This window comes from Dipteris shenzhenensis, unplaced genomic scaffold, assembly GCF_047967505.1.
Source record: "Dipteris shenzhenensis isolate YYH24624 ecotype China unplaced genomic scaffold, Dip_SZ_1.0 scaf0263, whole genome shotgun sequence".
Taxonomy (NCBI): Eukaryota; Viridiplantae; Streptophyta; class Polypodiopsida; order Gleicheniales; family Dipteridaceae; genus Dipteris; species Dipteris shenzhenensis.
The window spans coordinates 1-13,881 of record NW_028239569.1 but is presented as its reverse complement, the minus strand read 5'-3'; the positions used below and the strand labels follow the sequence as shown (position 1 = coordinate 13,881).

At 45.9% G+C, this 13,881-nt stretch overlaps 2 non-coding genes across 2 annotated transcripts; one reads left to right on the top strand and one right to left on the bottom strand.

Moving 5' to 3' along the window:
• Positions 1 to 5,014: 5,014 nt before the first annotated feature.
• Positions 5,015 to 5,088, bottom strand: TRNAM-CAU (transfer RNA methionine (anticodon CAU)). The gene has a single exon. It is a non-coding gene; the product is annotated as a tRNA-Met (tRNA).
• A 7,815-nt stretch (positions 5,089 to 12,903) lies between these two features.
• TRNAS-GGA (transfer RNA serine (anticodon GGA)) lies at positions 12,904 to 12,990 on the top strand. The gene has a single exon. It is a non-coding gene; the product is annotated as a tRNA-Ser (tRNA).
• The last annotated feature ends 891 nt before the right edge of the window (positions 12,991 to 13,881 follow it).

The window sequence follows — 13,881 nt, the reverse complement described above, 5'->3', positions numbered from 1 at the left end:
CAATTGATTCAGTACCGGACCCGACGGGAGGGGGTATTAGTGGTCTATCGGTGGTCTAAAAGAACCACCTAGTATTTCCCAAAAAATGCCAATGTCCCCGAGGGGAGCCTATTCTTAATAATGATAGATGAGAGGAATCTTCTGAAGCAGTCTGGGGGTATTCCTCCTCCGCCCCGGTTCATGCGCCGCATCTCCAGGCCCAGGTCCCGTGTCAATACTTTCCCTATCAGGGTTCGAGGGATAGGAAACAAACAAATATGAGAGATCTGATGTTAACTAGAGGTATTTAAAATACCAGTTCTATCGATTGACTTATCGGGATGATCAAAGGTCAATTACCCACCCATTTGCGGGATGGGTACGTTCCACCAGATACAACTGGTGAGGATTCAAATTAGCTTCAAATTAGCTTACGGAGATGAGTCGTCATCGCCAAATCACCCACTCCAGGGGGGTGATTTGTAGACATAAGTGCAAATGCTACCGAAACTTGTGGTTTCCCGGAACCCTATAGAAATGAACAGTGAGTTACACCTCGCCCTTCCCTCATCCGCGAGGTAAAGGTTACTGCTGGGTATATACCGACGTATCGAACTAACCCCCACTGGGGGGTTAGTTTATGTATGAGCTGTGTCCCGGTTCCGCAAAGAACCACCAGTAGAAAATGGAAATTTGTCTGGTATGGTAGGTACTAATACTACCAAGTAATAACTTTCCATTAATATCTCAGCAATTTGTCCTAATTAATGGTGTCATGGAAAGAACGGGTTCGGTATCACGGTCAATTCCCTTCTCAAACCCGGCTGCCGCCGCACGGGCTCTTCCCGCATGCCATAAATGACCCACAAAAAAGAAAAATCCTAGAACGAAATGGGAAGTAGCCAACCAACTTCGGGGAGATACATAGTTCACGGCATTTATCTCAGTAGCTACTCCACCTACGGAATTTAAGGAACCCAGAGGTGCATGAGTCATATACTCCGCGGAGCGTCGCTCCTGCCAGGGTTGTATATCTCTTTTCAACTTACTCAAATCCAAACGTTGGGGCCTCTCAGTGGCTCCAACCAAGGAGCACGAAGGTCCCAGAAACGCATTGTTTCGCCTCCAAATATGATTTCTCCCGTGGGGGAACGCATCAGGTATTTACCCAAACCAGTAGGTCCTTGAGCGGAACCTATGTTGGCGCCGAGACGCTGGTCCCTGACAAGAAAAGTAAAAGCTTGAGCTTGAGAAGCCTCTGGACCGGTAGGACCATAGAATTCACTAGGATATGCCGTGTTATTGAACCGAACGAAACAACAAGCAGTAAAACCAAAATAGCAAGTGCTCCTAAGCTATAGGACGGGTAAGCCTCTCCGGACCACACAAAAGCGCGACGGGCCCAAGCAGAATGGTTTGGTCAATATGTGCCAGATCCCCCGGAGATACAGATGGATCCCAGCCAGACATGTCCCCCAATAAATCTTCTAGGTTATCGACACTTACAATCCAACCCTCTCCACCAAAGGGGGATTTGAGTAAGTAACCAAATATGACACTCGGGCTTAAAGTGAGATTCGTAATCTTCCGTACATCCCCACCTCCCGGGGCCCATGTGTCATACAAGCCTCCGAAATATAACGCTTTGAATACTAGGAGGAAGGCGCCGGCTCCTAACAAGATTAGATGAATACCCAATATAGTAGTCATCTTATTTTTGTCCTTCATATATAGCCGAAAAATGGGAAGGACTCTTCTGAAGTCTCGGGGCCAATGAGAGCGTGATAAATACCCCCGAACCCTAGAACCGCGGAAGATATCAAATGAAGGACTCCAGAAACAAAATAGGGAAAGGTATCGACGACTTCCCCACCGGGACCCACTCCCCAACCTAGGGTAGCTAGGTGGGGAAGTAGAATTAACCCCTGTTCATACATAGGCTTCTCCGGAACGAAGTGAGCCACTTCAAACAATTCCATGGCTCCAGCCCGAAACACGATCAAGCCAGCATGAGCTACATGGGCACCGAGTAATTTACCAGACAGATTGATCAGTCGAGCGTTACCGGCCCACCAAGCGAAACCTGTGGTTTCCTGATCGCGACCACCCAGAGACAGAGTTTCGTTAAAGAGCGTTTCCACGGGGTAAGACCTCCTCGGGGAATACAAGGTTTTCATGAGGCTGATCCTGAGGCTGCCATCCAGGCACGAATACCCTCATTCGACAGAATGTTCTTTGTGTAGAAAGTTTCAAACTCAGGATCTTCCGCCGCACGAATTTCTTGGGAAACGAAGTCATAAGCACGCGAATTCAAAGCGAGACCAACTACTCCGATAGCACTCATCCATAATCCAGTTACTGGCACGGAATAACATAAAGAAATGCAACCAACGTTTGTTGGAGAAAGCGACACCGAATATTTGGGACCAGAAACGATTAGCGGTAACCAATGAATAGGTCTCTTCGGATTGAGTTGGGGTTAAAAGCACGGAATGTATTTGCGCCATCACCGTCTTCAAATAAGGTGTTTTCCACCGTGGCGCCATGAATGGCACACGAAAGAGCAGCACCAAGGACTCCGGCGACTCCCATCATATGAAACGGGTTCAACGTCCAGTTGTGAAAACCCTGGGAAAAAGAGAATGAATCGAGAGATAGCTGCTACACCGAAGCTGGGTGCAAAAACCAACCGGATTTGCCCTAACGGGTAGATTAGGAATACAGAAACAGAAACAGCAATGGGAGCAGAGAACGCTATTGCATTATGGGGACGTAATTGTACGACCTAGCAAGTTCGAATTGACGTAACATGAAACCTATCAAAGCGAAGGAACCGTGAAGAGCAACAAAGGTCCATAGGACCCCCTAATTGGCACCAACGGGTGAAGTCTCCCTGTGCTTCCGGACCCCACAGTAGAAGCAAGGAATGAGCGAGACTATTTGCAGGGGTGGAACTGCGGCAGTCAGAAAATTGCAACCTTCCAAGTAGGAACTAGCTAATCCATGAGTATACCACGAGGTGACGAAGGTTGTGCCGGTGAACAACCGCCTAGGGAGAAATAAGCGGTGGGGAAAAGTAATAGACCGGACCAACCTACAAATACGAAACGATCCCTTCGTAGCCAATCGTCCATACTATCAAACAAATCTTTCGATTCCTTGGAGGATTTTCCAATGGCGATGGTCATAGTTATTCTCCTATTCAACTCTTCCAACCATTTTGGGTGCCCTTCTATTTCATGAACATGATAGGGTCGTGGTGTAGGAAATGAAACTACCATATCACTGCCCCTTCTGAATAAGAATTTGTCGGAATCTCTCTGGCATGGTAACAATATTCCTAGGTCCCGTCGAGGGTACTTTTCTACTCCGTCTCGTTCCCCCAAGCGGATGGATATGGATAGAGTACCGATACAACGAAATTGATTTCGTGATTCTTCAGAAAGTGGGTAACCCTTTCTCTTCTTCCGAGACTCCATCAACCCGTTCGCTACGTCGATGAATCCTGATCCGGAACTTTATCCCAGCTAGATTCCTTCCAATTGAACAATCAACGGCATCTATTGGATCTCTTTATGTGGTGCTGGTGTTTCCTCCCGCATGTCCTGCCCACTGGAGAAGTACAGGAAGGAGTGGAGAAGCACCAATTTTCAGCAATCTATCTATTTGGTGAATTGAGTAGGACACGCGTACATACAGATATTTATGATCCGTATCTTCACTTTACTCGTCTATTTCACGATGGAAGAGACACTTCCTGATATTTATTCTACCAATACTCAATACCATTCGGAAGCTTTTCGCTCCCGAATCATTCGGGTGATTAATGGCGGGTGGGTGGGGGGGGGTGGGGGGAGGCCACTTTTCCTTGATGTTGGACGAGAGAAACAAACTCCCGTCTCGATAGATTAAATGAGAACCATATAGTCCGTCTTACCTCCTGGTTAAGAAGCGGGAGATGGATCGGAATGATACGAGAGAACCCGTAGCTGGGAGTTAGCTGAAATCTTTTCATACGAGAATTCATTGGAATATCTCCCCCTGCGGAGAGATGTATCGATAGTCAGAATTCTCATTGGATTCCTGTATCAGGGGTAACTGAATGATCTCCACATCATGAATTACATCTACCTAAATTTCTATATTACGGGTAGCAATAATTCTGAGATTCAAGACGGGGGGGAACATTCCGAACAGCTTTATTACGTAGCGATTCGCTGATTCTTCGTTGATTTCCCCACCCACATATGGATCCCGCTATATAGATAGATATATGTGGATATTTGTTGCGAATCTTACCGGGAGTCCCCCGAGCAGTGAAAGTGGATAATCAGGATAATCTGATTCGATAGGCATCTGGGGGGGGGGGGGGCCTCGTCATATTCGTCGCCTATTCGGGCGAAGGATCATTTCGACGTGATCACTAATTTTCTGAATTGGTAGAAAACATATGTGGTACTCCCTAACAATGTAAGGAAGGATTACGAGTGTCTGTGCCGAGAGAAAGAGACAAGTCGAGTGAAATCTCACGAGCCCTTTATCGGATTTGAACCGATGACTTACGCCTTACCATGGCGGTACTCTACCACTGAGTTAAAAGGGCTTACCGATGATGACATTGATGAGGTGTATGAAACACAGTATGTCGGAAACAGAACTATTCTGTTTCCCGTTTCTCAAATCATTATCCTGTCACTATTCTCTCAATCTTACCAGGGGGGGGGGATTAAAAACTGCTGATACTAAAACTAGGTGGGGTAAGGTCTCTGGAACTAGCGGAAATGGTTGAGTCCTCCTTTCCACCCCCTACTTACCCGATTGAATGGATCCCGATAGAGAATCGGGAGATTCACCTGGGAAGGAGAAAAAGGAGAATGAGGGGGGAAAATTTGGGATTATCCGGTTTATGTTGTGGATGAATACCCGCCGGTACGTGGTCAAATAGTTGGAATAAAAATACGGGAACAGGGTGGACTATTGCTTTATCCCCCTATCACCTATTGCTTTATCACCCTATCACCAAGTTAATTTTCGTTTGCGGAGACGGGATTCGAACCCGTGACCTCAAGGTTATGAGCCTTGCGAGCTACCAAGCTGCTCTACCCCGCGTGGTTGATTCCCTCGCTGTAATTATTATACAGTCTTCAAATAATTACATTGAACACGAGGGAATCTTGTGAATTTATGGAGATCGATTCTCCAACAATTCGTGTGGGAAAACCAATATTTATCTACCAACTCGATTTTATTACTCCAGGCAGCAAACAAGCGTGTGCCATTTCGCGTGGTACGTGTCTGGATGAACCAAAGTCTCGATAATTGGATCTGGGGCGTCCGGTTAGGGAGCATCGGTTACGAAGACGGGTGGGTGCACTGTTACGTGGTGGAGATTGGAACGCCTCAGAAACCTCTAATTTTTCTTGTATTGATAAACCCCCCCTCATTCTCTGTTTCAGGGATTGACGTATGAGATAATATTTCCTCACCAGTTTTTGTTTCTTCTTCTCTTTCTCAATGAGACTCCTCTTTGCCGTAATTTCCTAGTCGGCGATATTGGAATGTTATTATAGAATGGATGGAATTTGGGATAGAGTCCAATTGAAGTGCTATGATTTGCCACCCATCCGTGCTATCTATCCATCAGAGACAGATTTTAATCGTGGATAAGTTGGGCTTACCACTGGCTCGAATGCCAAAGGTAAGCCCAATGCGATACATGCTTTTAGCTTTTATTGAGGCGAAACACAGAGCTACCCAAATTTACCCGATGTGGATGCTATTGAGAAAGCTGCATAGGTAAATATATAACCTACGGAGAAGTGGGCTAGTCCCACTAATCGTGCTTGAACGATAGAAAGAGCGACTGGTTTGTCTTTCCAGCGAATCAGATTGGCCAAAGGTGTGCGTTCATGAGCCCGAGCCAGAGTTTCAATAAGTTCTTGCCAATAACCGCGCCAGGAGATGGGAAACGTGAATCCAGTAGCCCGAACGAGATGTCCAAACGAAAACATCCATGCCCAGACGGATAAACTGTTCATACCGAAAGGATTGTAACCGTTAATGAGTTGTGAAGAATTCAGCCGTAGATAATCCCTCAACCATCCCATCAAGTAAGTAGAGGATTCATTGAATTGAGCTACATTTCCCTGCCACAGGGTAATATGCTTCCGGTGCCAGTAAAAGGTGACCCATCCAATTGTATTCGACATCCGGAAAACTGCCAGATAAAATGCATCCCAGGCCGAGATGTCACAGGTACCACCTCTACCTGGACCGTCGCAAGGAAAACTATAACCAAATTCTTTCTTATCCGGCATCAGCTTGGAGCCGCGCGCATCTAATGCACCCTTCACTAGAATCGGTGTAGTTGTATGTGGACCTGGAGCAATAGCATGATGAACTAAGAAATCCCCGGGTCCAATGGTTAGGAATAATGAGTTGCTATTATTATTAATGGCGTCTAACCAACCGGGTAGCCACAAGCTCTGACCAGCATTGAATGCTGGACTGTCTGTCGAGGAGAGAAGTACGTCGAAACCATACAAAGATTTACCGTGAGCGGATTGTATCCGTTGAGCAAATACAGGTTCAATAAGAATTTGCTTCTCTGGGGTTCCAAAGGCTAACGTGACGTCGTTATGGACATAGAGACCCAAAGTATGGAACCCTAGGAATAAACTAGCCCGACTCAAATGGGCTATTATTGCTTCTTTATGCTCCAACATCCTTGCCAACACGTTATCCTTATTTTGTTCCGGATCATAATCCCGTATAAAGAATATGGCTCCGTGGGCGAACGCCCCTGTCATAATAAAACCAGCGATGTACTGGTGATGGGTGTATAGCGCGGCCTGGGTCGTATAATCCTGTGCTATAAAAGCATAAGCGGGTAAGGAATACATATGTTGTGCCACTAGGGAAGTAATGACTCCTAAAGCAGCTAAAGCGAGTCCTAATTGGAAATGTAGGGAGTTATTGATTGTGTCGTAGAGTCCCCTATGTCCACGTCCCAACCTGCCTCCTGGAGGAATATGAGCTTCCAGAATCTCTTTTATACTATGTCCGATGCCGTAGTTAGTCCTGTACATGTGGCCGGCAATGATAAACACAACCGCAATTGCCAGATGATGATGAGCGATATCAGTTAACCACAAACTCTGAGTTTGTGGATGAAATCCCCCCGGAAAGGTTGAAATGGCAGTTCCTGCTCCCTGAGCACTATTGAACGAGTGATTAGCGGAGTCGGGACTTTGTGCATAAACACTCCATTGACCCGAAAAGAATGGTCCCAAACCTTGGGGGTGTGGTAGTGCAGTTAGTAAATTACCCCATCTCACATGTTCGCCTCTAGATTCAGGAATAGCGACGTGAATCAGGTGGCCTGTCCAAGCTAGAGAGCTTATTCCGAAGAGTCCTGATAAGTGATGATTGAGACGAGATTCAGCATTTTTGAACCAAGAAATACCCGGTTTCCATTTGGGTTGTAGATGCAACCAACCCGCTACCAGGAACAAGGCGGAAACAGCTAGTAAGGAGATAGCTCCGGTATATAGATCTTGATTGTCGCGTAAACCGATAGTGTACCGCCACTGATAAACACCAGGATAAGCAATATTAACCGGACCCGGAGCTCCCCCTCGGGTATAAGCCTCGACGGCTGGTTGACCAAAATGAGGATCCCGAATGGCATGAGCGATTGGTCTTACCTGTAATGGGTTTTGCACCCATGCCTCGAAGTTACCCTGCCAGCTACATGGAATAGATTCCCAGAAGTCCAGAGAAGAATTATAGCTAATTGACCAGAATGGGAAGCAAATATTTTCTGGTAGAGACGTTCCTCGGTAATATTGTCATGACTCTCGAAGTCATGCGCAGTGGCTATACCGAACCAGATACGACGAGTAGTTGGGTCTTGGGATAGACCCTGGCTGAACTTTGGAAATCTTGATGCCGTAATGCTTTTCGAATCCTCCTAGCCATTATCCTACTGCAATGATTCTCGCTAGGAAGAATGCCCATGTTGTGGCGATTCCACCCAGAAGGTAATGAGCCACCCCTACGGCACGTCCCTGTACAATACTCAGAGCCCTGGGCTGGATAGCAGGAGCAACTTTCAATTTATTATGGGCCCGAACAGTAGATTCGATGAGTTCTTGCCGATATCCACGGCCACTGAACAGGAACGTCAGACTAAAAGCCCAAACAAAATGAGCACCCGAGAATAAAAGACCATATGCGGATAATGAAGAACCATACGATTGAATGACTTGGGAAGCCTGTGCCCATAGGAAATCACGGAGCCATCCATTAATGGTTGTTGAACTCTGCGCGAAGTTTCCTCCAGTGATATGGCTCACTACTCCCTGGTCACTTATACTACCCCGTACGTCAGATTGCATCTTCCAACTGAAATGAAATATAACTACTGAGATGGAATTATACATCCAGAACAAACCTGAGAAGACATGATCCCAAGCAGATACCTGGCAGGTACCTCCTCTACCGGGGCCATCACGAGGGAAACGAAAACCAAGATTCGCTTTGTCGGGTATTAGGCGGGAGCTCCTCGCAAACGGGACACCTTTTGGTGATATTAATACAGTAACATGAATCGTAAAGGCATGGATGTGATGCACCAAAAAATCGGCAGTACCTAATGGGATTGGTGACAAAGCAACTTTACCACCTACTGCTACTAAGTCTCCACCCCCCCAGGTCAAACTGGTACCTGCTGTTGCATTAGGTGCCGTTAAGTCAGGAGCAGAAGCATGAATGTTTTGGACCCACTGAGCAAATATGGGTTGTAATTAAATAGCAGTATCTGAAAACGTATCTTGGGGACGTCCCAACGCACTCGTAGTATCGTTATGAATATACAATCCGAAACTATGGAAACCTAGAAAAATGCATACCCGGTTAAGATGTGAAATTATTGCATCACGATGCCGAATGACACGATCCAATAGGTTGTTGTATTGAGTAGTCGGATCATAATCTCTCACCATAAAAATAGCTGCGTGTGCCGCCGCGCCTACCACTAGGAAACCACCAATCCACATGTGATGCGTAAACAGGGATGGCTGCGTAGCATAATCAGTAGCTAGGTATGGATAGGGAGGCATAGCATACATATGATGGGCCACTACAATTGTTAGGGAACCCAACATAGCAAGATTAATAGCTAATTGAGCATGCCATGAAGTAGTTAGGATCTCGTAAAGACCCTTGTGACCCTCACCCGTGAAGGGACCTTTATGAGCTTCCAGAATCTCTTTCGTACTATGCCCGATACCCCAATTGGTTCGATACATGTGACCAGCTATCAGGAAAAGAACTGCAATAGCTAGATGGTGATGCGCAGTATCGGTCAACCACAATCCCCCTGTGGCTGGATTCAATCCCCCACGGAAGGTTAAGAAATCTGAGTATTGTAACCAGTCGAGGGTAAAGAATGGAGTTAATCCCTTTGCGAAACTGGGATACATCTGAGCCAAAAGGTCACGATTCAAAATGGATTCATGAGGAAGAGGTATCTCCTTAGGATCGATTCCCGCGTCTAATAGTTGGTTAATGGGTAGCGAGACGTGTACCTGGTGTCCCGCCCACGCCAAGGAACCCAATCCCAAGAGGCCTGCTAGGTGGTGGTTCAACATGGATTCCACGTCCTGGAACCAAGCCAATTTTGGAGCAGCCTTGTGATAGTGGAACCAACCAGCGAAGAACATCAATCCTGCAAAGATTAAGGCACCGATAGCGGTGCAATAGAGTTGTAACTCACTAGTTATTCCAGAAGACCGCCATATTTGAAAAAATCCGGACGTTATCTGTATTCCCTGGAATCCCCCACCTACATCTCCATTAAGTATCTCTTGACCAACTATTGGCCAAACTACCTGGGCGCTAGGCTTAACATGAGTGGGATCACTTAGCCACGCCTCGTAATTAGAGAAGCGAGCCCCGTGAAAATACATACCACTCAGCCAGATAAGAATAATAGCTAATTGACCAAAATGGGCGCTGAATGTTTTACGGGATATATCTTCTGAATCATTTGTGTGACTATCAGAATCATGAGCATCAGCATGTAGATTCCAAATCCAAGTGGTACTACTGGGACCCTTAGCTAAAGTTCTCGAGAAATGTCCAGGTTGAGCCCATTTTTCGAAAGAAGTTCTCACGGGATCCTTTTCCACCATAATCTTGACTTCTGTTCCGGTGAACGAATAGTCATCGAGATTCTCCTCTCTTCGGACAGGGGATAGCAACGACCTACCAGCGGGGATACGAAACTTCTAAGAGATGGAATTCGTATGTAAGGTATCTTCTCCCTGAGTTTGGAACTGGAACAGCTGTAATAGAAAGAGTTATCCGAGGCAGGCATTTAATCTTATTATTACACAACTTATTAGTGCTTTATGGACCTTGTATAGAGAGATTCTTATACGTTTCAGTAGGGGGGGGGTTACATATTACCAGATGGCAATCGGTAGGAGGAGAAGTCTTCTCCTTCCTGGTATCCCAGGGGGGGGGGGGGGGGTAGAAAATGTAAAGGAATTTCTTTCAATTGTCTGGTCCCCATATCACTGCTACCCCGGCGTCACCCCCCTCTCTCATCACCTGGAACGTTTCGTAATCCTCAACCAATTTTGTGCTTCGATATAATTGCTTGGAGGAAGTGCTATTGCTTGTTTCCGACACTCAGCGGCTTGATCAAACCAAGATTCCGAAGCCTCCGGGTCTCCCTGTTGAATGGCCTGCTCCCCCGGTCGGGATGGATAGATCCCTTCGAGATATCCTCCCTCAGAACCGGACTTGAGAGTTTCCTACCTCATGCGGCTCGAATGACTACTCAGTAGCTTATTCTCTATCTGATCCAAGAGAAGAGAGAGATTTACTTGGCCCCCTCCCCCGTTAGTCTAGAGAAGAATCAAGAGTAGTTACTGGGAATGGTTTCCAATCCTATCGATGCGAGATAGAATCTTTTCCATACTCCTAATTCGTGGAGGAGGGTAATAATCTCCCCCGGAACTAATTCCCCTACTTCTAAAAATAGATCCGCTGAAATGTTTCCTTTGGGATTTGATACTACACCATAGCTCGATATTCCTTTCCAAATCGATTCTATTACAGGAATCGATTGTAGAACCCCCCGAGTGAGCAAATCTCATCGTATCGACCCAGATTTTCGATGACGAATCTTTGCGGTGCTTTCTCCCTCAATTCACCCGATTATCCATGGGATTCACAGGCTTCCGTTCTTCCCCCGGACCTGAGTTACTACGGGGACACCAAATTCCACAGCTCAGGAGAACTCCTTATGGGAGTATGCTTGTGGAAAGCCTCCTACATCGAGTGGTTTCGAATCAAGGGATCCTATAGTATGGGTAATCGCACGTAATGACGGATCACAGCCATATTATTAAGAGCCTGTGGTGGAAAAGGATTCCGTTCCAATGCTTGAAAATAGTATTCCAAAGCCTTTGCATGTTCTCCATTGCTAGTATGAATCAAACCTATATTATGGGGTATGTAACTCCGATCATGAGGATCAATCTCCAAACGCATAGCTTTGTAGTAATTTTATGAAGCTTCTGCATATTCTCCTTCGGATTGGGCCGACATTCGTCAGGGTCGCTCACTCAGCGTGAATGAGCTCCGCTTCAAAACCGTACTTGAGATTCTCACCTCATACGGCTCCTCCTGCATGATGCATGGAGAGAGACTAGTATTTGGAATAGTCTAGCAATTCCTACTCTAAACCTATGGATGAACGGGGGCTAGTGTCTGTGAAACTACTGGACTAGCCATCCCTTCTGCCAAAAATCTCTTGTTAACATGGTTGTGCCACTCCGACACGTCGACACCAAGAGACTAATGACAATTTCTCTGTTCCCAACGCTTCGAGTTTCATGGGGATCAGCTACTTCGACAATCTCCGATGATTCTAGGGGTATCCAAAATACGAACGGGATGGATGTTCGTTGTCCCAATCATTATTGGTATTCGTCATAGAAACACGACGCGCGGCTGAACCCAACCGTAACGAAGCTTTTGCGTTGTCGATTCCTCCACGTAGTGCCTCTCCCCTATGCCTACCCACGGAGTCCTACAAATAGGTCGGTCCGTAGGTTTCACCTTTTGCTTACTACTACGATTCGCCGGAGATCGAAACTGGAGCATTTGAGGCTGCATCAATCGAGGATACACGACAGAAGGACTTGTTTCCCGTTCGAAACATACCTTCACCAAACGCGGGTCTATCGGAATTTGAATCCCCCAATTAATTAGGAATTAAGGTTAATCGATTTTCCCTCCCCAAATCGCACCATCTCTATAATAAGTAAAGCTCTCTTCTCCCTATCAGTAGTCGGTATGATTTGTAACAAGATATCCGCCAGAATCGTGGGAGTTCTATCAATAGAATTGTCATTTCTCTGGGATCTAGGCGTAATTGGAATTCCTCTTCGTTCCACTTATTATTGAGTTAATCAGGATGCCGGAAGAACAGATCTCTTTTGCAATACAAGGGGAAGAGGTGCATCCGTCTGGTATCTATGTCCCTCCCCCTCAATCGACTGGGAGGGTGGAGTAACTAATTCCGCACCGAATGAGAGTCGTGTGTGAATGGGGGTATATAGTCTCGCAGCATCCATGAATAATTACTAATGGAGTGATTGCTTTTGATGGGATCTGCATCACCTAATTGAAAATCTCTCATTATGAAATCGACTCGGAACAACTAAAAATCTATCCCAGGGATGGGGTCACCTCCCCTACCTCAATTCCGGGAATTAATCTCATTTCTTAATAACTGATGAGGCTTGCACTCACTTCCAGGAATCACTTTTTCCCGTCTATCATCGAGGATTGAGTTGCTATCCGGTTTCTTAGATTGGTAAGATGTGTAAATAGTACAAAGTTGCAGGAAAGGTGACTGAGTGGTTTAAGGTGTAGCATTGGAAATGCTATGTAGACTCTTGTTTACCGGGGGTTCGAATCCCCCCCTTTCCCCTTTGCATTCCGTCATTGACTCTGTTCCGGCACCCCAAAGAATTGCTAATCCTTTGAATGCTTCCAGTTAGTACTCCCGATTTCAAATAATAATTCCAAGAATCCCCCCCCCGGGGGGGGGGGTATCCGAATTTCAGAATGAGGAATCCCAGACTATTAGATAATTACTTGGGGTTAGGCTTTGCGGGAGTAATACTCAACGACGAGCAATTCATTTATATCCAACCCAGTGGACTCCCGATTTGCGATTCCATTCACTAATCCTGTGGGTCTACTGTCTCCCGACGAGGAAAAAAGTTGAATGATCAGGTATTTTGTCTCCCCGAGAAAATTCCATCTCTCTATTTGGTCCATTGCGAGAACCCGGTCGATTTCTCACAATAATAGTATCTTTTGGTTTGCGACGGTAACTCGGTATATCGACTATACGATCGTTCACTAGAATGTGTCTATGATTAACTAATTGCCTAGCTGCAGGAATAGTAGGAGCCATACCTGGACGAGAAACAATATTATCTGGACGCATTTCGAGTAGCTGTAATGGTACTTGACCTGTTGAACCCTTGGCTCTTCTAGCAATACGAACGTATCTAGGCAATTGTCGTTCCGTTGATCCATAATTGAAACGTAATCTCTGTTTGGCTTCCAGACGCACGCAAAATTGAGATACCTTTCTCGAAGCAGATTAATCAATAGCAATTCGTGCTTCTCTCGGATTTGATGTTTTATTTGTAAGCCCGGGTAGATCCTTGAGACGACGTATTATTTTCAGACGGGTCCTCGATAACGAGACATAAAAACTCCTTCTTTGTAAGCATGGTAAGACCCGGAATGGACCTCTCCGTAATCGAAGTACTGGTACTATTTATAAGTGTCACCCAATTTTGTTAC